Here is a 25,344-nt window from a genome sequence, read left to right as displayed (position 1 = left end):
TAGAAATGCATTCGGTACCCTTATGTGAGTCACACACTCTCAGCCTCAGAAAAACATGTGATAATTTTACTTTAGGGTCATCATAAGATGGAAATGACATGAAAGCACACAACAGCAAGTATTAGTAAACCACAGATTAATGCTCATTGCAATATATTAGGTGGACCCATAAGCAATTTAATGTGATGTCCTCGTGATTCAAGAGCTAAGTCAGATATGTCATTTAGCAATGTATCTTCTTTTTCTCTTGTTCAAACAAATGAAGAATATGAACTCTGAACTCATATGAAGTTCAGAAAATGTTCTCAAATGTACAGCTATTGAATTCTTATGAGTTACTCTGCCACATTGCGCCCTTAAACATCCTTTTTCATCAATGGAACTAAATTGATTTAATTTGAAGAAAAACTAAATGAAATTACTCATTTATTCAAAGGAAAGAATATTATGCTGGGCATTTCAGACATGTAGTGCTTGACTGCTAAGGTTCCTTGGGTTTTTAAGACTTTACAGTTCTTTGGTGTGTACTAACATATATTAGCTTACTTGCTGTTCACCGCTATGATCTTTGGAATAGCGGTATATAAATAAAAAAAATATGTATAGATGCAAATTTAGAAGTAATTCTTGTTGTTAATTGCAGTCAAGTTTACTACAATGCTGTAGTAAATAATATCAACAGTTGCCCTTTGGGATCTGTTGCAGTTGGTGCCAACTGAAGCTGGTAAGCCACAGGGCAGACCATCAGAGGCAGCACCAACTATATCTTCAATGCCCATCTTCCTAGTCTTGTCATCCCTAATAAAATGCAACAACATAGTATAGTGACCACACTAATTGGCTGACTCTGGGAGCTATGGCACTGAAAGCAGTAGTAGTTGTGTGCCTTCAAGTCATTCATGACTGATGGCAATCCTAAGGCAACTCTGTCACAAGGTTTTCTTGGCAGAATTTGTTCAGAGGGGGGTTGGCCTTTCTGATCTTTCCATAAAATCTAGAGCCTTCTGGATTGATGCTGGGTAGCTGTTTGCACATTTATCCATGCCACCCATCACCACTGGTGTAAGTCATTCTGAGATCAGAGTAAGATGCCTAGCAATGTGATTGATGCTGAGCTCCTTGTTTTTGTCCTCATAAACAGAAACCCATGGTAACAGTGGGTGGCATGGTGGGATGCATGCATGCCAAGTACTGCTCCAGAGTTCCCAGGTAATTCAGGGTCAGAATACTCTGGGCTGCTTCCAGAATATTCTCGCCCATGCAGAAACAGTCTAAGACAGGTTGCTTACATAGTTCCTAGACCCAGGAACCATTAATCCATAGAATCTAGGATTTCATCCTCAATTTACATGGCTCTAGCATGTATTCAAGCATTAGAACAGCCGCAGCTGACTCCAACAGCAAGTAGAAGTATAGCTGATGACATTCAGCCACTAAACTCTTAAGGGCCTTTATACACATTGTGTGCATGCATGCAGAAGGAAGGAGGGAGGTAATATATTTATGCATTTTATTTTTTACCCCAAAAAGGCTTCATCCTACTCTTATTTTCCTTCCTTGTGTTTCTACTTGTTGCCTATTTTCCCAGTTTGAAGACAGCCTTCTGGACTTCTTCCAGACTGCATTGGATTTCACGTTCTTGAATAACTTGGCCACCTCACTGCCAAGTTAAACAGCACTGGTCCCAACACAGCTCTTCAGGGGGACTCCGTTGCTTGCTTAGCTCTGTTGTGAAAATCATCTATTAATCTCTATCATTTGCTTCTTATTCTTTAACCGGTCGTCGATTCCTATTTCCAGCCAAGAATTCACATTTCACATCCATTTCATTTTGTGTTCAGTGACAAACAGCCTTTGCTGGTGGACTCTGATATAATTGATTCATCCTCTCCATTATTTCTTCATACTGGGGATGTCCAAAGCTTCAGTCCTATATGGTCTTACTGGGAAATAAACCTTACTGAACACTGTAGCACCAATGTGTTTGTAGACAAGTCTAGGATTGCACTCTAAGAACATAATCCTAAACATGTCTACTCCATAAATAAAACCCCTCCATAATTCAGTGGGGCATATTTCAATGTAAGAACATATAGGATTGCAACCTAAAAGTCTACTGCTGCTACTTGTTGGCTGTTTTAATTGATCTGACGTCTGTGTCTTTACCGATATACTCTTTACGATCGGCCTGCATTTGTGTTTGGTTTTCATTTTGTTATTTGTCTTTTTCAACAGAGCATGCTTGCTTTTCCACAATGCTGCTGTCTACCTATGCTGGCATCTTCTTGGACTTGTTGCTGCCCCTTTAAATTGGCTTTTTAAACAGTATTTTATCATAGTCTCTGTCACATATATTTTAAGTAGCTTGCAAGATTCCTTGCCTAAGAAAACCCTATGAAATTCATGGGGTCACCATAACTCAACAGGCAACTCGAAGGTATGCGCGCGCACACAAGTGTCCTAAAGGGATTTAATCCTCCTGATTCTGCTCTTGAACTTCCTCTTTAGTAATCCCTTCATTTTTGAGATATCCCCTCTTCTGAAATGAAATGAACCTGTATTAGACATTCTGGGCAATTTTCCAAAGACGTATATATTGAATTTGGTAGTGTTTAGGTTCCTAGTCCCCAGTGGTTCAGTCCCACTTTTGTCTCTTATCAGATCCTGAGCACTGTTCAGTGTTAAACCAAGGGTCACCTTTCCCTCTTCTCATCTCCATGCCTAACAGTTCAAAAGCATTTATTGAATCAAGAAAGTTTGCCTCTTTGCCCTGATCTAAATAAAGTAAAGATAACTGAAGTCACCCATTATCATATCATTTTCTGATTGGATCACTCCTTGATTTCTTACTTTTCCCCAGTATTACCATTTGGGCAGTGGACAAGATAGGACACCATTTAATGCCATACCAAGCTATTTGTCAATCTAGCCCAGTAATATTGCCACAGGGAGAGTGTAAAAGTTAAAAATTAATTAAAAGTAATGCATTGAAAGCAATTATATTTCTTATTCATTTAAAAAAAATCATAAAAGCATCTTTAAATGTCTAAATGAAATGACATTGACAGGATTTTTGGCAGAAGTACAATGGGCCCTTGGTATCTGTTGGGGTTTGGTTCCAGGACCCCTCCATATTAAAATCCATGGATGCTCAAGTCCCATTAAATATAATGGCATAGTGAAATGGTAGCCTTTATATAAAATGGCAGAATCAAGGTTTGCTTTTTGAAACGTGTGTGTATATATCTATATCCATCTACCTAGGAATATTTTCAGTCTGTGGATGGTTTAATCCATGGGAAAAGAACCTGTGGATATGGAGGAATGACTGTAAAATGTACTCATTGTTTCTGAAATGTTATGGGAGAATTTGTCAGGGGTGAGAGGAAAGCGTGTTTTAGTGGTCATTGTGGCAGCCATTGGGTTCCATGTTTGGTGAACCTGCTCTGGGTTTTACTATTTAAAAGAGCTCTACTGGGTGTTGAACTAATCCCTCAAATAGGCTCAGTACCATGGATAGATCTTTTTCTTTGGTTTTCATATCCAGGAATGAAGTTATTAGTAAGTCCAATGTGGTGTCTTCTGGATGAGTCAGACTACAATTCCTGATGTCCCTATGACATGTTGGCTTAGGCTAATGGGGTTTGTGTTGCATAACATCTGGATGGGACCATACCGGGGAAAGGCTGCTGTATCCCATTTATTATCACCTAGGTTCCTGTTATTTCCCATATATCAAGTATAACATTCTGGTTCAAAGACTTTGACTTCTAGCACTGGCAAAAACACCTCTCCATTTTGACTTTATATGCCTCTTTTTGGTTTTTACGTTTGGGTTTCCTCTCAATTCACTATTTGGTTATCTGTCCACAGTCAGCTGCCTCTGTTCACTCTCAGCTTTGATCTTGTTCTCCATCTGAAGGCTTAGAACATCCATGTCATCGTCCCTAAGGGATGTGTCACCCCAAACCAGATGTTTCTCATCTCTCATTGGTTTACCCAAGAGTCTTTTTAAAATTATTATTCTTAGTCTGATGTTATGACCTCTTCTGTTTTTAAGCGCCAGGAGTCAGATGAGCTTCATTTTTATTCAAGTGATGTGGAACTGGTCTCTAGGGATGGGGGCATGCAACTTGGGCAGATCCGACAATGGACAAAGATGTCCCCTTACATTGCACCCAGGCAAAGCACACATACATTGATATACAAGACAGCCTGAAGGCTGGGATGCAAGTTTTTAAAAATAATGAATTAATTAAATTATCTGGATAGCAATTTTAATCCAAATGTCGATCGCCCTTTTTTACCCTTTCCTATACAGAGAGGAAGGGTGGCTCCAAAATATGTTAATTAAAGAGACATCTAGTCATAATTGTAACAATTCTATTTTCTTAATTATCTCAATAGCTATCCATCGATTTACATAATTATTCATTACATAAATAACAAATCATTATTATCGGTATCAATTGCTTAAATAAGTGAATAAATAATTAGATATCTTGAATGGCTGGGTACTGTGCTGGGATAGGCGGGATAGAAATAAAATAGAACAATTGTGAACTGTTTATCAAATGTTGGCCCACCTTCTGACGATAAACTGTTCTTTATTTATTTGCAAAGGGATCTGGTGGCGCCTTTGAGACTAAATAGCGAATGGAGTCAGAGACATAGCCATGTTATTCTGCAATATCAGTATACAAGGGGTTCTTGTAGCACCTGTGAGACTAAGGAGATTATCACATGGACAAATAACACAACTGCTCCCTAATGGGATTCAACCAGGGTGCAGTATGCAGAGTGCAGTATGGAATAATTTGCTGCTTATTCCACCAAGCAGCCACATCTCAGGTCCCAGGCATGCTTTGGAGGCCACTTTTCAAAGCCGGGAGCTTTCTGTCTTTGAAAAGTGGCCTCCAAAGCACAGCTGGGACCTGGAATGCAGCCAGGATGCAGCCGTTCGGTGGAATCAGTGGCAAATTATGAGTGACAATATCTGCCTGCACCCCGCACTCCGACTGCATCCTGTTAGGCAGCAGTCAGGTTATTTGTCCATGTGATAATTTCCTAACTGTCTAAAAGAAGTTGTAACATGAGCTTTTGGAGACTTGGTTTACTTCCTGAGGTCCATGGATTTTGCATTTAGCACATTTGGATGGCAAACACAGAGTCTGCAATTAGAGTCATATTTAAAATCTTACCGGCTTGGAAGAACCTGCCAGTGTGGCATAATGGTTTGAATGACTCTGGTAACCAGTGTTTCATTCCCAACTCAGCCATGGAACCCAATGAGTGAACTTGGGTAAGTTGCATTCTCTCAGCCTCAGAGGCAATGGCAAACCTCCTCTGAACAAATCATGCTAAGAAAATTTTATGATAGATTCATAAGGGTTGCCATGAATTGGAAACAACTTGAAGGCATGCAATGACAACAACAACAACAACAACGAACCTGCCAGAGCTTGTGTTCTTCTGGCCTTTGACAGCCAAACCCAAGAGTAGTATTTTGTGGAGGGAACAATTAGGATGATGATGACGACGATGACAGTGGTGGTGATGGTTCTTCATGCTGGATACTGGTAGGTTATGAACATCTTTTCCAATACTGTACAAAACAGAGAAATATTGGTGACACTAAATCTTTTACCAAGGATGTCTGCTACTGAATTCATTCTTGTCTTCTACTCTTGCACATGGTTGATGGCTTCATTCAGTTTTAATTAAACTGCATTAGACCAAATGCAATGGTCTTTGTTGCTGTTGGAAGAAGTACTAGACCAACATTACTATGCTAAAGACAGTGTCAGAACCAGAAATCTAGGAAATGGCAGCATGAGTATTGCATGATGTGGTGGTCTTATGCATGCATTTAAGGATGAAGGATAATTTTCTTCAGTTGACCTTTTTAAGCAAAGCAACCAAGTTTGCACTTTCCAAGCTAACACACAGATTGGAGTTATCATTCGGACTGCGCAGATGTCTGCATTTCATGGTGCAATTCTTGGTTGAAAAATACATAAAATGTGTTTACAATGGGATGTTGAATATAGGAATATATATGTGAAGGGAAAATGCTGAGAGACATTGTATATGCATTTAAATGCATTTGGAGCTTTTATTTACTTTTTAAAAATGCTGGGTAATGCAGAAACAGGATGCAACAGACTTATAACTGGATGCTCATAAAACTAACATGGACCAGAAATAGATTTATTTGTCCATGCCCTAAATATGAACTAGATGCAACCACTCAGAGATTTCACTTCTGGGAACCTAGGAGAGAGTTAGCTGAACTCTAACAAATGAGAATGCTAGCAATCCATACTATGGAAATTCTTCACAGAGACAAAGATAAGGTACAAAAATGGATTTCACTGGAAGAAAGACTAGAAAACAGGGATGGATTGATATTACATAGAGAGATCCAGTGTTCTAAACCCTGGCAGTACTTGCGGTTGTCCCATTATATTGTACTTCCCACCATAGACTCCTGCTTGGTCTGAAATCCAATTGAGGCTGACTTGTCAACAACACTGATGTGACTCAGATGTACAGATTTGCCATTGGTTTTATGCACAATGCACAGCCACAGGATTTCTAACATGTTTGTTGTCTGTGAGAGAGACATAGGCTAGCAAATGGAGTCACACTCATTTGTTCAAACTTTTAAGCATTATTTAAACTTAATTGCAGAGGGGAAAGATAAAAAGAGAGAAGAATGGATGATAAGCTTTTTTACTTTGGGCTCATACTATCACTATGGAGTGGCACCAGGGACGTAGCCAGGATCTTGGAAAGGGGGGGGGGGGTCCAGACTAAGTGCCACCATTATAATGGGGTTTGGGTGCAGCAGCAAACACCATTCATTTTATCTAACGAAAGGTGGGTCCGGACCGCTTGGCTACGTCCTTGGTGGCGCCATGCTTAAGGTAACCCTTCTGCAAAAATTAAAGTAAGAATTTTCAACTTGTCATCCAGCTTCTTTGAGGATGAGAAAGATCCAAAACAGTTTTGTGAGACATTTAGCTTTCTTTGTCAGAGAGCTCTGGTACCACAGTAAGCTACAATTCCCAGGATTCCCTAGCACTGATCCAGGGCAGTTAAAGTGGACTCAAACTGGATTATTTCTGCAGTGTGTTTTTGACCTAAGAGAAGAAGATGAAACACTCATCAAAAGTACTCTCTGCCTTATGTATTGTCTCGTTCACCCAGTTAAATCAACCATGATTATCCTCAGGTTTTATTCTTACTTTGGCAAAATCAAGAGGTGTACATGTGTGTGTTCATTTTAAGAGTTTACATCTGAGATTCTATCTCTTTTCTAATCAGTTCTCTCATTTTGCTAATATTCTAATGACTGTCAATTTACTTCAGTGGTGCCATTTGCAGAATTTTCCAATTAGTCGGAAACCTGTTCCTCCTTCTTCCGTAATTACAGGCAACCCGTCTCAGATCAGCTGTGGCCAGACAGCAGAAGAGACACTTGCCAAAATCTGTGCCATTTGTGTGTGTGTGTTTTGAATTAACCTTTGAATGAGTTGGCACCAGTTTAACATCTCTGTTTGTAGGCAAGGAGCTACCACTCTAGTGGCATGTGTCAAAATATCCAAATAATTCCCACCAAACATGCCACAACGAAAACACAAATACGCACAGACCCGATTTTAACAAAGATCCAAATTGCAGTGCCTCTTTTTAAATGGTTTGGGTCAATCACAGCTGATTCAAAGTATGGAGATCAAATATATATCTAACTAGCAATAGTTTGCTTGCAACATCTGTAACTGAATTTTGAAATAGCATGCCCTGTATTGGCCTTATTCTGCCCACTAAACAGTTTGGGTAGTTTGGTAAAAGATGTGTGTATGTGTGTGTGTGTGTTTTAAAATGTTCCCTATTAAACAGCCTTTTAAATTCATTTAAGCCACTGATGTTGCTGCCACACCAATAACTCTGATTGTTACATGAAAAGAAAATATATTTAATAATAAGCTCATTGATTTTTAACAGCATCTCTGTGTTGCCTAATTGATGGGAAGTTGTATGTTTGTGTAGCCAACGGGGATTATGAATTAAATATGGCCGTCGTTCCTTGAGGGATGCATGTCAATGGAAGAAGGATGGAAGATCTACATTTCCCCCAAGCTAAACAATCCCCTTGTAACAGAGATAGGGAAGTCTGGGATACAGGGATGTTAGGGAAGGGGAGGGATATGGGGTTGGGGGAGGCTGGAAAATAAAAATCATCCATCACTGTTTATTAAGTGCTGCTACTTGAAGGTAAAAGAGGTATTGAACTGTTTCTAAATTGGAAGGAATGTAGCTAGACAAAACATTGATGGTAATATTAGGTGGGTGACAAATTTTATTCTTTTGTCCACATTTATCAAAGTAGCAATTTGGAGTGATTTATGCCCCGCGCATCCATGGATCATTTTTAAAGAACATGTTTATTAAGAATCCTTTAGCGATAAAAATAGCTCTTTGGAAAACATCTCTCCCAAGCTACTGGATTTAAAAAATATATATGGAAAGGCTTTAATAAAATGACTGGATTTTAAATGTGATTTAATATGAGTGTATCACCCACTTGCAGTTATGTTCAATGGACAATAAAAGAGGGATATACAGGTCATGTAAATACATCTTGACTTAGAAATATGACTAAGAACTGGGCCAGTTTTGTTTTGTCCATGTTTTTAAGTGAACCAAACTAATTTCCACATCCGAAACTAATATGCGGACTGGATCACACTTATCCTTCAGATTGTGGCTTCTCTAAATGTTGCAGTTGAGTTATCAGGGCAGACACTGCAAACAAAAATGCATACAATGGGGAAAATGTCATATAAAATATGTATTTCAGGGGGTGGATATGTACAAAATTAATTTAAAAATACAGACTGTTGGAAAGATTGAACAGGACAGATTTACCACTGAAACTAAAATAGAAATAATGTGATGTGTTCCACTTCTGTTTTGTGGGATTCATGCCCATGTAAATGTGTGCTATTGTTCTGGGAATGAGCCCCATTTAATACACTTTGACTTAATTCAGAATAGAGCAGTAGACACATATAGGACTGCGTTGATGGATGGTTCATTTAAAAAGATTGGACCAAACTGATAAAGGAACAAGCGCTCAACCACTATTAGACATGACAGCTAAAAATGCAGAAGTCTGTACCTCTCCACATGTTCTGGATTTCAAATCTCATCAGCATCAGCTACTAGGGCCAATGCTAAGAGCAGGGATGTGATTCTTCACTCATTTTCATCTTAAAGGAAGCAACAAATATTTTCAGCCATTTTTTCCCTGTTGTGAGAAAGTCTTTAAAACTTCAAAAACACTATTTTTGAAGGTTGTGCACAATCCAGGACTTAATCTGCACAAAATTCACATATAGTTCCTTTGAACAGACAACGGCATTTTGTGTGCAGAAAATAGTACTTCAATAAAGAAACATTATTTCATGCACAGAAAATGCACCTTTATGTTCAAAACAACCATGTGCAAATTCTGTGCAGAATTGGTGGCAAACTGTAAAGATTCTCATCAGTCCATAATTTTTCTTGACATGCAAAAAAACATCTTTTTAACCATTTCCCAAATATTTTAATAGACTTTTCATCCCTAGCTAATAGAGTAGAGGAAGAGAGTTTTCCTGTTCCTCTCTTCCTCCTCCCAGGAGTGACTAGTATCTTCAATGTCAGTAGAATGGAGAAACTATTCCAGATTCTAGTCTGAAGTTTAAACAAGTTATTTAGGATGGTACCCTATAAAAAATATAGGGTTTGGCACCTTGGATAAATCCTATAAGGTTCACACTAAAACCTAGTGCAGATTCCCTGACTCACTGACTGCCATGGAAGCCACCAGTGCCATCACCTTTTTATTATTGTTTAATCAATTTCTGCACTGTTTCCTATACATAATGGTATCTCAAAACAAAGAAGATAAAGTGGTAAAACAATATAAATATACAAACGTTGAACTACAAAATGTTGAACAGCCTGTTAGAACAGTTATGAGTTAAGATGCAATTCTCAAACAGAGCAACAGAGTCAATTTGAGGAGGCCTAGGTGAAGAGGTGAGCCTTCCCATAAAACACTTCATCATGTTCAGCACAACCACAATACCAAGAGGGAAAGCATTCCAAAACGTGGGGCCACCATGGAATAAACCCTACTGAACAAAGAAGGGCTTACATATGTTATTGCTGGGTAACTTCAAGTCATTTCAGACTTATGGCATACCTTCCCACATTTCACAGCTGAAAACAGGGAGATGTGTGGCCAGGAAACATCAGAGCATAGTCAAGATGGCAAACATTAGGCTTGATACACACGGGCGTAAAAGCATCATGCTGGTGCCGTACTAGGGTTAGGGACCATGCAGCAACTGCACGGTACCTAACCCTAATATGGCATGGCAGCACTACAATGTCGGCATCCATACGGGCACTGCCATTATAACTTAAGCAGCATGCAGCATCTGCAGCATCTGCACGTCACTGCGTGCCACTTATGTCGCAAGTGTGCCAGTGGCACACTTGTGACATCACTGTGGCACAATAAAAAGAACCCAGAAATACCAGGTTCTTTTTATTCCGCAGTGACAGCACACCATTTGGGGGCTGCGCTGTCCCTGTGGAGCAAAAACAGGTGCCAGAAGGCCACCGTTTCTCAGCGGTCTGTCCCAGACCATTAATTAGGAAAGGTGAAGGACAGATAAGCAAGGAGAGGCTGCAATAGTTTGCTTTTGCCTGAGCCTACTGGGAAGGGCAAGATGCTACCCCTCCTTTTATCTCCGTCTGCAGACTAATGAAGTGTAAACTACTTTTGCACTTTGACTCAGTTTGCAGTAATTGACGTAAGCTGAGAATATAGCAGGGGAAGTGGAAGGAGGAGAGAGAAATAGGGGTATTTTAAACACAGCTGAATTGTTGGCAGAACAGAGGATTAATTGGGATGCTCCCTGCCAAATCGGGACAGTTGAAGGGTATGCTGGTGAGTTAGCTACCCATCATATCAATGAGGGACATAGGGCATAAAAGAGCACCCTGCTGAAGTGTTGAGATACTATTTTCCATGGAGAAAATGTTGTTTTCTGAACAAAACAACCTTGCACGAACTTTGTGCAGAAAAGGTCCTGAGTTGCAAATAGCTATGGAAAAATTACCTGGTTTTCCACGACTTTCTTGCAGTAGGAAGGAAATTGCTGGAATTACTCATACTTAAGGGAAGAATTAGATCCTTCATTTGTGAATAGCCTTGGGAAATTGCTTGGTTTTTACAAACCTTTCCAGCCGCAGGAAGAAAATTGCTGAAATTGCTCATCACTACTTTTAAGAAGTAAGTAAGTGAATAATTACATCCAAGAATTACAAGATGAATTTAGCCTTCCTCTGAGGTTGAGAGAGTGTGACTTGCCTATGGTCACCCTTTGGGTTTCCATAGATGAGTGGGGATTTGAACCCTGGTCTCCTGGAATCTTAGTCCAATGTTCAAACCACTGCGCCACACTGGCTGTCTACTTAACTCTAGGGCTGTGCGTTCAGTTCATAATAAATGAGAAACTGAACCAAATGGAGATCATTTGGGAACTAGATGGACCCTTGCTTTGAACCAGTGTGGCTATATTCTTCATTATATTTGGTAAGGTAGGTCCAAGGTTCCATCTTTAGCAACAATAAGATTCTTTGGACAAACTGCAGTGATATGATAAGTGGATACAAAAAAGACACTTGTATTCTTGATAATGCTAATTATTATTATTATTATTATCATTATTATTATTATTATTATTTAATAATGATACATGCACACAGGACACATGCACACTGGTAATTTAGGGAAAGAAGAAGAAGTTTTAACAAGTGTTCATAAATGCAGAATTAATTCTAGGAACTGTCCTAGTTAAACTAGACTCTTAGAATCCTGCAGAGCAGAGGAAGCCCAAGGAATCAAAAGCAACAGAAGGAAACTCTACTTAGATGTCACTAAGTGGTTTTGAGTTGATACGATAAGTAATGTGTTCCAACAGGCCAAACATGTCCATTCCTTAACCGACTCTGACAAAGAAGGCACTGACTCCTTAGTCTAATTTCTCATTTGACATGCTCTTCCTAATGACAATTCTAGTCCCTTGCTGCTTCCATTTGTTCGTCTTGATGTCTAGTTCTTCTAGCAGCTTCTCAATTATTGAAAATGCAAACATCTGGATGAAATAAACCAAGGAAGCATCCATCCAATATTGCACATGATTCCAAGCTTTGTATCCGAAACATTTTTACTTTTTGACTTAGGATTGCTCTCTCTGTGTGTGATATTCATCTCAGAACTGATTCCAAATTTTTAGAAACTTTTGAATGTTCTAGGTTTCTAGCGATTAAAATGGAGGAAAATCAAGAAGCTTTTCCTAGCAGAGAATCCAAACAATACGCATGGAAGAGTCTCTTTAAATTTCAAACTTGTACAAACATACATGGTGGTAAACTTGATTGCAGTGGGATTTATATCCAAGTATGCATGTGTAGCATTGTGTTCTCAACTAAATGCATACATGTGGTTTTCTGGAGAAGAGTTTTATCAATATCTTGGACTAACAAAAAGACCAATAAATGGGTTCTGGAGCAAATCAAGCCAGAACTCTCACTAGAAGCCAAGATGACTAAAGTCAGACTGTTGTATTTTGGACATAACACAAGAAGACAGGACTCACTAGAAAAGACTACAATGCTTGGTGAGGGATAAGGCAGTAGGGAAAGAGGAAGCATGTATTGTATTATATCGTCTTATATTATATATTGGATTTATATCCCAGCTTTCTTCCAAGATGGGATTCAAGGCAGCTTAGAATAATTTAAAAAAGGTGTAAGCTAAAACATTAGTTTATGAAAGATTTTAAAACAATAAATAACAACGTTATTTCAATAATATAATCAAAAACAGCATATACACACACATGCATGCATACATGCACGCCTACATATATATACATACGCATATACACATACGCATACATTCTTTGAAGAATGGCATGGCTCCATTTGGAAAATTGACTTGTGTAAGCCTAGCCCTTTGGAAGGGCTGAATAGCTTACATCATGGAGAGGGGAAATTGGCAAGTGGAGGCTTCAGGGCCAAACCCAGCCCTCTGAGGAATACCAGATGGCCACTCAGCTGTCAACCCAAGCGCAAGAGAGGTGTGAGAGGAGGGAAGGGTTGCTATGGAAATCGGTCTCATTGGCAATCCACTTTAGAGAATGAGATTGCATCCCTTCCTTTGCCTTCCTCCGTTATGCTCTCCAGAAAAATGTAGTTACTGTTCAAGGATATTTCAAGTTCCTTCTCTGTCTCTCTTTCGTGTTTTGTTGGTTTTGGTTTGGTTTTGCATCTCTCTCTTTTTGGAATTATGCTACTTATACCAAATGCTGGTAAGTATCTGAGGATGTTCAGAGAAAATGAGCAGAAGTCTCCAGAAGGAGGGTAATATATCTTCAGAGAAATTTCTTCTCACCTTGTACTAAAATAAGAAAACATCTCCCAGGAGAGACTTGGGAATCACCAGAGAAGACACTTGTGATGTCTCTGTATAGTTTACTCTATGGACTTTTCATGGAAGAGAGGAGGATTAATTCTGTCATGTCTGTGTATCAGGTGTATTTGGATCATTCAGTTGGTCTTGATGACTTCTTTTAGGCCTAGGAAGCAGCATCGTATTGCATCGCACCACAGCACTAAATCAAGATGTTGCTGAACTGCAACTCCCAGCATTCCTCACTATTGGCTATGGTGGCTACGAATAATGGTAGTATCAGTTCAGCAATATCTAGAGAGCCACAGATTTGTCATCTAGCTCAAATCCAATTGTTAGTCCCAATTAGAACAGACCCACTGATTTACCTATAGTTGACACATTCTAGTTGGTGTTACCAACTAGATTCAAGCTGAATCTGCATTGCAGAATTAATGCAGTCTGACAGCACTTTAACCATCATGGCTCCATGCTATGGAATTCTGGGATTTGTAGTTCTGTGAGCTCTTGAATCACAATAAACTCCCAGGATTCCATAGCACTGAGTCACGGCAGTTAAAGCAGTGTCGAACTGCATTAATTTCTGCAGTGTGGCAGCAGCCTTAGATCCATTGGTTGACTTGGAAGAGTATTGCCTACAGTGATTGGCAAGAGCTCTCCAGAATTTCAGATCATTTTTCCTATCCTACTTGGATCTAGAATCAAACCTTGCAAATTACATTTTTACACTGACCTTTGTGGCCTTTCCTCGATCATGATGAAGGGAGGATTTCTATCAAGCCAGTCCCTTAATTCATCTAGTTCAGCATTTTTTACACTGAATGGCTGCAGCTTTCCATTGTTTTAAACATGAATCCATCCCACCAGCCCTGACTGGTGAGATTGAATTCTTGGCCTTCCATGTGCAAAACATGCACCCCTTTTCCAGAGGTGCTTAACTATTTTTCAGCCCATCTTTATTTTAAAAAGCAACAGCTGACCTGTGACCCATTCATACTGTAGAATTATAGTGCTATTATTCCACTTTAACTGCCATGGTTCCATCCTATGGGAATTTTGGGGTTTGTAGTTTGGTGATGCAATGGAGGGCTCTGGATGAAAATCCCCAGGATTCCATAGGGCATTTTCAGAGTGTAAATGGGATCCTGATTTTGGATTAAAGCATGAATTAGAACACAGTTACCTTTGCATATTTCTCTGAATACTGCAATACATTCCTTGACTCAAAGACAACAACCCTGTCTAGTAGCTTTGAAGGGACTGGTCTAGATTGTGTGACCTTTCATTAGATATACCCCAAAGCTCTATTCTTACTGGACTCTTTATGTTCCTTTGTACAAGAAAACTATATTGTGGGGTCTCACATTGGACTAAGTGATGCGCTTCTCATTAGACAATAAAAGATACATCTGAACCCAAATTGCCACCCTCTCTGCATTGGCACACTTTTCTTGAAGCCTAAGCTCCCTTGAATTAAAGTGATCCCCTTCACTCTAATTATTACAGAATACATTCGATACTAATGACATTTAATTGTTCCACTAGAACGCTCTCCGTTGTTTTTGGCAGCTGAAATGAAAACAGTTCCAAATACCATCAAAAGAGCTTATTGGCACGCAGCGTGTCCGGGGCAAGCACTTGATATACAAGGGCGTGATAATATCACATTGTTTCTTAATGCCATAGACGGTCTTGTCATCCATTCCTCGTTTCCTCATGCTTTAGGAAAATACAGCGAGTTGAAGGTACCAAGGAAGAATACCAAAGAGGCCATTTATGTGTGGCCCTGCAAAATAATTTACCGGAAGTCCCTCCTTTCATGAAGTGCAAACTCCAAAGAGATCTTAACTTACCTCTATCTCTGCCGCTTGTTTGAATTTGCAAGCAGCATCAAAACATACCTTTCCCACATATGTTCTTTCCTGGCTCGTGCGTGTGTTTTTTTTGACACTTACTTAGCAGTTTATAGAAGGAAGTGAATGATCTCATCAAGATGCTTACAAATTAAAAAAAATCTGTGCTTATTAATTATGCAGGATTAGTCTAATTATAATTCAGCAAATTAATTAGCGACAGAAGGTGTTCTGAAACATTGGAGTACATTTGCATGTTAAATGGAGAGGCTAGTCTGTAATATATGTAAATTTATGCATGGCTTCATAGTTTTAATTTAAAAATTTGCAGCTGCATATGGCATGGGAGCAGGTGAAAAGTCAGTTTTAGTTTAATGATGCTAACAAACATTGGATGCCGTCCTGTCTTAGGGAAGGGAAAGGCACCCATATCTGCCACTCTATAAATTTGTCGCTGGAGTCTAATGCTACATCAATGTTCAAACTCAAGGTCATCATCGGTGGCTAAGACCCACCAGCGCAAGAGGTGTAAAGACACTGACTGAACATCTCTTTGAGCCGAAGGGGGAGAGGGAAAAGCATGTGGATCCAAGGTGCCCAATTGCAAATTGGTTCCCTTCGCAAATTTATGCACATTTCCTTCCATACAGCTGCAGCTTAGGGACTGGAAAAGCTTCTGGCTTGCGCAGGAGTAAAAGTCCTTATCTGAGCCTTATCTGCTTTGGCAGGTGTAAAATAGGTTCCTAACCTTGATTCTCTCTCTTGAATGTTAGTGCCACTGCAGTTTCCCTCTCCTCCTGCTCTCCGTGAGCTGTAGGAAAGTTATTACCAAGTTTTGAATTAAACAGCTGAGTTGAGAGGTTTATTTTTTAAACAAAAAACAAAACCAGGTTGACCTTTACCATCTGCTAGCAATAGTAAAAACCATTGGACCAGTCAAGGGAGGGAAGGAGAAGAGGAAACAATTGGTGTAATCTGTGTTCAGTGCTCAGCCTTCCATAGAGAAGTGGAGATGATGTTGGGTAATTCAGGTTTCCTAAGGCTTCAGCTTTTCTTTAGGAAACAAAATATTTAAATATCAAAATATCCTAGTTAAGCCAGTTGGAGATTAGCTTTCATTGCAGAGGAATGGAAAAATTGTCCAAAATGAACAAAACAGGTAGATTAATTAATGAAAAGTTTACTAATGGCTTCAATCCACATGTGCACAAAGAAGAATCCATTAGGTCTCACCATCTTTCAGAGGAAAGTGTGTTGAAGTAAGGAGATGGGAACCCGACAGGGAGAGAAGTTCTTTGTGTGAGTAACTTCCAAAAAGGAAGTGACCCAAATCACATGGTTTGTTTACTGGGTTACAAAAGGTGTATATTGCCATGCAATTCAATGTTAGTAGGAAGAAAATGGGAGCTTTTCAATGATGGAAGATAGCTCAGTTTGATATGCAGGAAAGACCACACTACCTAAATCCCACTTGCTCTAAATAGCGAAGAGTGAGGGAAGAGAGAATGCTGGGAAGAAAGGGGAGTGTTCTTCCAAAAGTGTATTGAGCTTTGGATTAATATTTTGGTAGTGTGCAATTGGCATGGCTTTGGGAATGGAGAAAATAAAGGAGTAGTAATTGCTCCAGTTATCTTCTAACTGCAGTAGGAGTTTGGGTAGATCTGTATGAATGAGTCACATATTTTTCTTTGGTGTACCTTGGGTTGGTGCTGGTTAAGGCCATGTATGGACTACTGATTGAGAATAAACAAATACATGGACCTAAATCGTGTTTTTAGAATTAGGGGAAACCCATAGAGTCAATGAGATTTACTTATGTGCTGACTCACAATTGATTCACTGAGGGCACATCTACTCCTGCTAATCTGAAACTTCTTTATACTTCCATACTAGTTTCTTTAACTACCTGCCATATTTCTTTCATACAGGAGTTGTTTCAGTTGTACCTTCAATATTTTGACTTCAAGAAACTCCCACAAATCAGGAGCTCCCTTCCCTTTGAATGTTTCTTGCCATTGTATCTCACTTGGTATGTCCTTCAGGATAAGATCAGCTTGCCAAAGGTCCAGAGTGTGCATAAGAGTATGCTTTCCTTCCCCTTTCCCCTCTATAACAAAACCCCAAGAGGACATGGCCATTCCTACTCTAGAGTGCAACTACTTCCACCCCATTGATCAATTCCTCTCTGTTGGTTAGGTCCTTCAACCTCCTGCCAGAGAGTCACAGTCTATTGCAATAATAGCAATATGGAGTAATATATAAACAATTATATTGTATACACCTCTAAATTTTGTGGTGCTATTCCCAGTAAAAACATTGTGTGTGTGTGTGGGGGGGGAACACACACACATACTAGGAAAGGTGCAGCAATTCCACATGTTAGAGAAACTTTTGCATATAAATAATCATTTTTGTCCTTTGAAAAACATTGGCAAAGAGCCCGTTTCAAATGCTATGATGCATAACTTTACAATGATGGGGCTGTGTCACTGACACAACCATGCTAATGACACAACCACGCTAGTGGATGGTGACGATGCACAATGGTGCATCACTGATGCACATCTTTTTAAAATGCACATCTTTTAAAAATACGTCTTTTGTGTTGTCTCAAACGTTGCATACATCGTAAATGTGTTTTTGTTTATTTTATAATAGTCCTTGTAGAAGGCCAATTGGTGATAAGGCTGAAATGTGTTGGGCTTTTAAAGAAATAAACATTTTGGACCATCATATAGCATGCGGGACTGTCCCCTTTCATTCTTCCACAATGCACAATGAGGCACCATGCAAGATATCATTTTGCAATGTGAAAATTAGACAGATTGCATTTATGACTGAATGTATGCGATGTATATTTATTAGTATATCCTTTAGCACATATTGTATATCTTTTAGATATATATAAGCTGTATACAAGTAGTGCATGTTCTGGTCCTGGTGCACGCTTAGGTTATGCATATGTATTTATATTGTATGGAGATTTATTGCACCTAGTGCACTATATTTACATTTTATATATAACTGTGTGATACTGCTTTTTATTATGTTACTAGTATTTTGAAACGGCCCTTGGGCTACTCAATAAATTGTATTGATTGATTGATTGACTGAATGTATGCAAAATTCACACTGACTAGAACCAGACTGATTAACCAACCCTAGCTAGTTCCATTGCTAGATTTATAGTATTTGGAAACTTAGTTTAGGGATGCAAATTATGAGTATTATCTGAATAGTTAAAAGAAATGCAAAGGCATACATTTTCTTTCCGTAATGACCTGGTTAGGCCTCATGGTACAGTGCCTTCTTGCATCTCAGAAATCTACTGGTTCATTCCCATGTCATTCTACATTTTGTGTAGAACAGGCTTCAGTTTACCAGTACAAAATTAGGATGAAAAGTTTATTTCTCTAACAATCTTTAGATTCTCACCCATTGTTTTGCAAGCTGACAGAAAGGTTTTTTTGTTTCCTTTTGGAGAGAGAAAGAGGAAACACCCCAAGGAGAAAGACACACCACTCATATTGCAAAGCGCTCTCTGAAGACTTTGCAAGAACAACTGCAATTACAAGCATGCTGTTCGTGTAATGTTTCAGTTTCAATCCAAGCCCATAGAGTTCAATTATTAGTTTTATTAATGGTGTCAGATTTTCACCAGAGTGCAAAAACAAGGCAGTTTTCCTTAGAGATGCTTTTGTTCCCACCAAGTGTTAGCATGGCAAACAACAATCTTTAGAGCAAACAAGTGCCTGGATAAAACCAGCCGTGATTTGATACAATATGCCTGTTAAATAATGAGCTATGAATACAAGGATGGGGAGAAAAGAATGACTGATAGCACATAGTTTTGTGGTTGCAATGTAATGGTTGGTTGTAGTTCTGAGCAACCCCCTCATGCAATCTCTTCCCCAGTTTGCCTCATTGGCAACCAACTTTTGTGTCAGTGTGATGGCAGCCAGTTTCTTCCTGATTCATTGGAATGATGCTATCTACAAGCTATTGTGGGCATACAAAATGGATACTCCAACACAGGAGCTTATTTCTTGCCAGTCACTTGCAGTTAGTGAAAAAAGATAGAAGTGTATTGCCCCTCCAAATAAGAATTCTGATATCCCATGATTTTTCTCCCCAAGTCCCTTAATTTCTACCATTGCACAGAGTGAGACTCTAAAAAATGTTCACACATAGAACTGTTCTATTTGGTCACTTTACTTGTACAGTGGGACCTTGCCATCCATGGGCTTGCCATGCGCAGATTTGAGCATCCATGCAGTAAATGACACACTGACTCAACTTGACTCAACTCACGACTTGTATATTTTTAGCAACCAAAATGGTGGCCCAATTTCACCCAGAAACTTTATGAAATGAAAACTTGTTTTCCTCCTTTGAACAATACTTCCATCTCACTGCCTTTTGCCTACCAGTCATATGATGGAAGTGGTACTTTATGTTTGCCATACAGGAAGTTTCTGCTTCCTATAGACCTCTACCTCAAGTCCATTGCCTAACATATTTGCTATTTCCTTCCAAGAAATGGAAGGAACTATGTGGGCGAGTCTTGCCTGATGCTCCTAGGAAAAGCTTTAGAAGGCTCCTCTGATGTGTAGCAGGGACAGCCTTCTGACTAGATTTCATTTTTCTAAAATGCAATCTTGACAAATTGCCCATGATAATTTAGGATTTTTAAACCTAACTTTGTTTCTTGATTTTCTAGTTAATGAAAAATCACACACCCAACACACACACCATCAACAACTCCTTTCCCCCCCTGATATAACTGGGTCCTATACTTGAAACTTAAGACTTGACTTGAAAGTCTCTTGCAAGGACCTGAGACTTGACTTGAGACTTGGAGTAAATGTCTTGAATACATCCCTGTGAAAGAGTGCTATTAAGATATATTGCAAGGGAGAGGGACACAGAGATTTAGCCAGATAGAACAGCAGGCACACAGAATTTATTCCATCCTGACATTCAGAAATACAGGTTTCTGAACTAGAATCCCAGAACAATTATGGACTAGAACAATTCCATTCTGTTCATCTTGAGTTATGAATCTCCAAATTTCCTCTGAGGCTTTGCTTTGGAGGAACAGTGAGATATAAATGGTGAAGTATATGTACTTTCATCATCTGCTTTATAAGATGATGTTATGGTTGCTGTCTTTTCTACCTGTGTCTCACAAGCCGTGGGGTATCTTACTCGATTCCTGTAAAAATAGCTTTGTTTCTCAGTCACAATGGGCCACATGAGCTGCTTACTCAAATAATGTAATACTAAGGCTAACCTGTTTCATCTGTCAAGTGTTAGAGGGTATGGACTGTGGCACCTGAAAAATAGCTTTGGTAACCTTGCGACTTTGTCCCTTATAGTAATACAAGCTGATGGCAAAGAGGGAAAGGATAGGTTATGAAGACAACACCTTCAGCCTGGAAGGTGGAGGAAAATGAATTTAGCTGTCCAATTTGAAACAGGGAGGGCATTAGATTCTGGAATGCTTAAGGATGTAGGAAGTTTACACCAATGCATTTCAATTCGCTCCTTTCTGCCTTTGCATGAAGGCACTGAGAAATGCTCTGTATTTTGCTGTTCCAGGAACAATCAGAGCCAACATTTACATGACTAGACCAATGATCCTTTCGTCTGAACCCACCACCATCAGAGGTGCATTTGGTGAGGTCCTTATGTGGGGTATGTGTAACTTTCTTTGGTTAGACTGCAATCCCCCAAGTGATCCCTAAGCAAGGCTCACAAAAGGTGTAAAAGCAGAATTGGGAAAGATTTGTTTTAATGTTCAGTGCTGAGCTTGGAAAATTTTATATCTAACCAGAAAAATATTTTCTCATTTGTTAGACACTGTGATTTTAATTTGAATTGCTTGCTCAGAGCAACTGTGGTTGATGCTTAATGTATAATGCCCTCACCAGAGACCTCCCCTAGAAGAGCAGCAGGAACCATCTTCTGGCCAGCGGCTGTCCTTAGGTCCCAGATTTTAGCCCTGAAATCTTAGCAACTGGAATTCTCCTGGCCTGGCAACCCTAATAAGATGCCCTGAGATGCCCAACAGGCCAGGGATCTTTCTGAAAAGCTATGAATTTCAAATTAATGAGGATTACCCTGAAGTGCTTGAAAGATTAAAACATGTCGCGAAACAAACCGTAACGTTCCACATGGAAAGAATTTCAGCCATAACTGAAACAATCCTTATCAACCAACACAATAATCTGACAATTGAAGCCCACATTATAACCCATATATATATATATATATATATATATATATATATATATAATATTAAGTTGCTTTCTGATTACATATGTGTCTGTGTGCATGTTTATGTATGCACGCATATATATATATCAGGGAAAACCTTTCACAACTTTCCTATTATTCTCAAATCATATGTCTGGGGTGTTAAACTTTGCCTCCTCTTTGCTTCCTCTTTCCCAAAGTCATTTTTATTGTAATACCTCAATAAATATTAATGTCTTTACCAGATGTGAGCATGTAAAATATCTGGGCATACATATAAAAAGAATGCGCAGACTCTTTTATATGGCTGCTTAGTTAGAGTCTGGCTGGAAAAATATCGAAAAGGAGGGGAAGGAAATGAATGACATGGTTCAGCTAAAAAAAAGAAGATAAAAACAAGACAAATCTTGGGCATATGTGAGTGTTTAAAAAAAGTGGAAAGCCAGAGGAAGAAAATTAGGCGTTTTAATGCTTCTACTGGGGTTTAAAACCAAATAAAAGAGCCATAATAAGGTAGAGCACAGGCAATTGCTGAATGCTAAAACATCCTATGTGACTTTGGGTGGTGGACTTTGAAAGTGGCCCAATAGTGTGATGTTGAAACGGTGGTGAAGCAACACTTCAAATGAGTCACGCTTTATCCACAGCTTGAAAGAAATATATGATAGATACTGTGGATACAATTGGTCCACATTTAGTCACGTCTAACCATCCCATTTTAGCAGGGGAAGCCCCGATTAATCCTTTGGCCTCCCGCTTTTTCAGCTGCTTCTGAAACGTTCACTTTTTCTCTCCTCCTCTCACTTTCCCCTCTGTCCTTAACTTACTTCAGTTTTTGCAAACCAAGTTTCAAGTGCAAAAGTAGTTTTCCCTCAATTAATTCAGCGTGGAGGAAGAGAGAAGGGGTGCATTCTGACTCTTCTCGGGAGGCTCCAGCAAAAGCAAACTGCTGCAGACTATTCCCGCTTGTGTGTTCTTCCTCATAAATAACTTCATCACCTTGATGACATTCAAGAACAACTCCTAAAACCCATTCATACCCTCCAACAATCCTGATTTGAAAAGGAACAATCTCATTTATTTATTTATTTCCCACATTTTCCCCAGTATAGGGATGCAAGGCGGTTGGTCTAGGGAAGCAATGCTTGCCTCTTGGGAATTTCCTGGCTACACAGATGGACAAAAAAGCACAAGGAACAAAAACAACCCTAGGCATTCACTTCTGGTTTTGAAGAACTAATACTGTTTATATTCACTCATTCCAACTGATTAATCTTTTGTTGTCCCACTTTTTCATCAACTTTAAAAATGTTCCAGTTTCTCGCTCTTCCATCGCACTTTCCTCATTTGTCCTCAGCTTTCTTCAGTCGCTCCAAACTGAGTTCAAAGTGCAAAACTAGTTTGCACTCAGCTCAGGAATGGAGAGAGGCAAGTAGAGGACAGAAAGGTTTCCTTCCCAGTGGGCTCAGGCAAAAGCAAACGGCTGAAGCCCCTCCTAAAATGTGAATTATTCCCATTAATAACATTTGGCCACACTCTGATATTGCTTGGCTACACATGTCCCAATACAGCGTACCTGCGTTATACGTGGGAGCACTTTATGTGGACTTGAGCGTATGCGCTCAAGACGCTGGGAGCGCTTGGGGCGCAAGGGGTGACACGTACCATTCAAATGAATGGGTGGGTTCCCGTGGTGCCCCACATGCTCCTGTGCCGCTGCACCACTGCACACGAGCCCCATTCAAATGAATGGGGCTTGAGCATAGGCGGAATTCACCTTATGCAGGGGGGTCCGGAACGGATCCCCCGCGTAAGGCAAGGGCCCACTGTACTCATTTGTGAAATGCTGGAGGGTACCTCTTTTGTGCAATGACACCCAGCCCATTGGATTCATTTCCAAGTCTGGCTCACTGAACTTGTTCCATTACAATCATTAGAAAAAATGTAATTTTTAAAAAAGGAATATTTATGATTGGCAGGTGTAGAGAATATTATTGTAGCAGTTGTTACGACAAAGTGCCGTAAGGTTATTAGGTTACCTGCTATTATTCCTTTATCCAATCATTTCTTTTACTGCACAAATCTATGCTAATTTACCTAACCTCTGTTAATTTACCATTCATCTTCTTGTTAAATTGTTGCTCTCGAAAAGTGTCTTGTTTGTTTGTGTGGACCCTGCTGTGGGCTGCTTTGAAGACCTGCTGTGGTCAATGTGGGTGGCGGATTAAAGAAGGGATGAATGGATGGATGGATGAGTCAGTGCTTTAGTGATTAAATCCTCTCATCTGATCATGTTAACAGAAAAACAAAACCGAATTAAGCTATGATACAGCAAATCCAAATATATATAATGAATTAGACTCCAGAATGTATATGATTATTAGCAGCTAATGCACCAGGCTGAAGGGAAAAGGGGTTCTATTGCATCAAGGCAATGAGAAATTTTCATTTTATCAAAGTACCTAAAGAGTTTCCTGATAAGAATTGTAACTATAAGGGCCAATTCAGATACTGAAAGTAATCCAGGATTAATCTGGGTTGAATCTTTGTTGTTCACATGCATTTCTAATGCACCCAATTACGTTTTTGGGTGATCTACCAAAAAACTCCAGTTAACCCAAAATAATCGATATCGGGGGGTTTCCTGAGTTTTTTTAGAAAAAGATTTGCATCATTGGCAGTGTGAATAACCCAATGTGAGTAGACCTGGAATAAACCAGGATAAAACTCTACATGCCTTGAACATGTTTTGTATAGATTTGCGTCATCAACTCCATCTTTTTTTGAGTGTTCGCACGTGTGAGCAACCAAACTCCCAGAGATGCGCATAGATGTAGTTCCAGATGTTTCACCAGCATCTGGGCTGTCATTTTCAGAGAAGAAGATGCCAGCCACAGATGCTGGTGAAACAAAAGGAATACACTCTTCCAGAACGTGGGCACATAGCCCAAAAAACCCACAAAAAAATATGGATGTTGGCCATGAAAGCCTTTGACTTCACACGTTCTGAGTTGTACAAATGCTAGGCAGTGGCTCCAGGACCAGCATCTCAGTAGCTTGGGGAAAGATATGGTGACAAAAGAGGACTCTAGTGGTCTTCTCCTGTGTGTGGCTCTGCCTCTGGCAAAAAAGAAGAAGGGAGGAAAGGGGAGATGGAGAAGAGAAGAAGGGGGAAAAGCAAGCTCAGCTCTGACCTCATGCTGAGCTGTGCATGTTTATGGCTTCAAAGAGGAGGAACACAGAGCCCCCAGAGAGTCTCTGGTGGCCACCCACTATCTGGGGCAGGAGGCTATGTTCCTCCACTTCTCCCCTCCCCAAGAAAATGGAGATTCGAGTAAATGACATGGTTTCATTCCCACTTGTTTATTGTTTAAAAGCAAACCAAAAAGGTGTATGGGTGCGGTTGTTTTCGCCCTTGCAGAGTCTTGCCCGGAGGATGTTGCACAAAAAAATTGGAACTTGTATAAATTTCACATTAAAGCAGAGGTAAAAAGTATTATTGTTGTTGTTAAAGCTGTAACGATTAGGGCATTGTATTGATTTGGGAGATTCAGGTTCAAGTCCTCATGAAGCAATATAAATCCCTTTAGGCTAGATCTCACTCATTCTCAGCCAGCCAAACCTTGCAAATCTGTTCGGAGGAAAGATTAGAGAAGGGCCGAAGCACTCTGAACTTGTTGGCGGAAAGTCTGG

The 25,344-nt window shown here is 39.6% G+C and overlaps 1 protein-coding gene across 1 annotated transcript in view; it reads left to right on the top strand.

Moving 5' to 3' along the window:
- The window catches only part of EBF2 (EBF transcription factor 2), a 186,199-nt gene that overhangs the window by 103,542 nt on the left and 57,313 nt on the right, over positions 1-25,344 (top strand). The window lies entirely within an intron of this gene.

Source organism: Sceloporus occidentalis, unplaced genomic scaffold, assembly GCF_023333645.1.
Source record: "Sceloporus occidentalis isolate IW3139 unplaced genomic scaffold, rSceOcc1.0.p SCAF_9, whole genome shotgun sequence".
Classification (NCBI taxonomy): domain Eukaryota; kingdom Metazoa; phylum Chordata; class Lepidosauria; order Squamata; family Phrynosomatidae; genus Sceloporus; species Sceloporus occidentalis.
The sequence above is the reverse complement of the archived record's forward strand: the minus strand, read 5'-3'. Positions and strand labels throughout refer to the sequence as shown.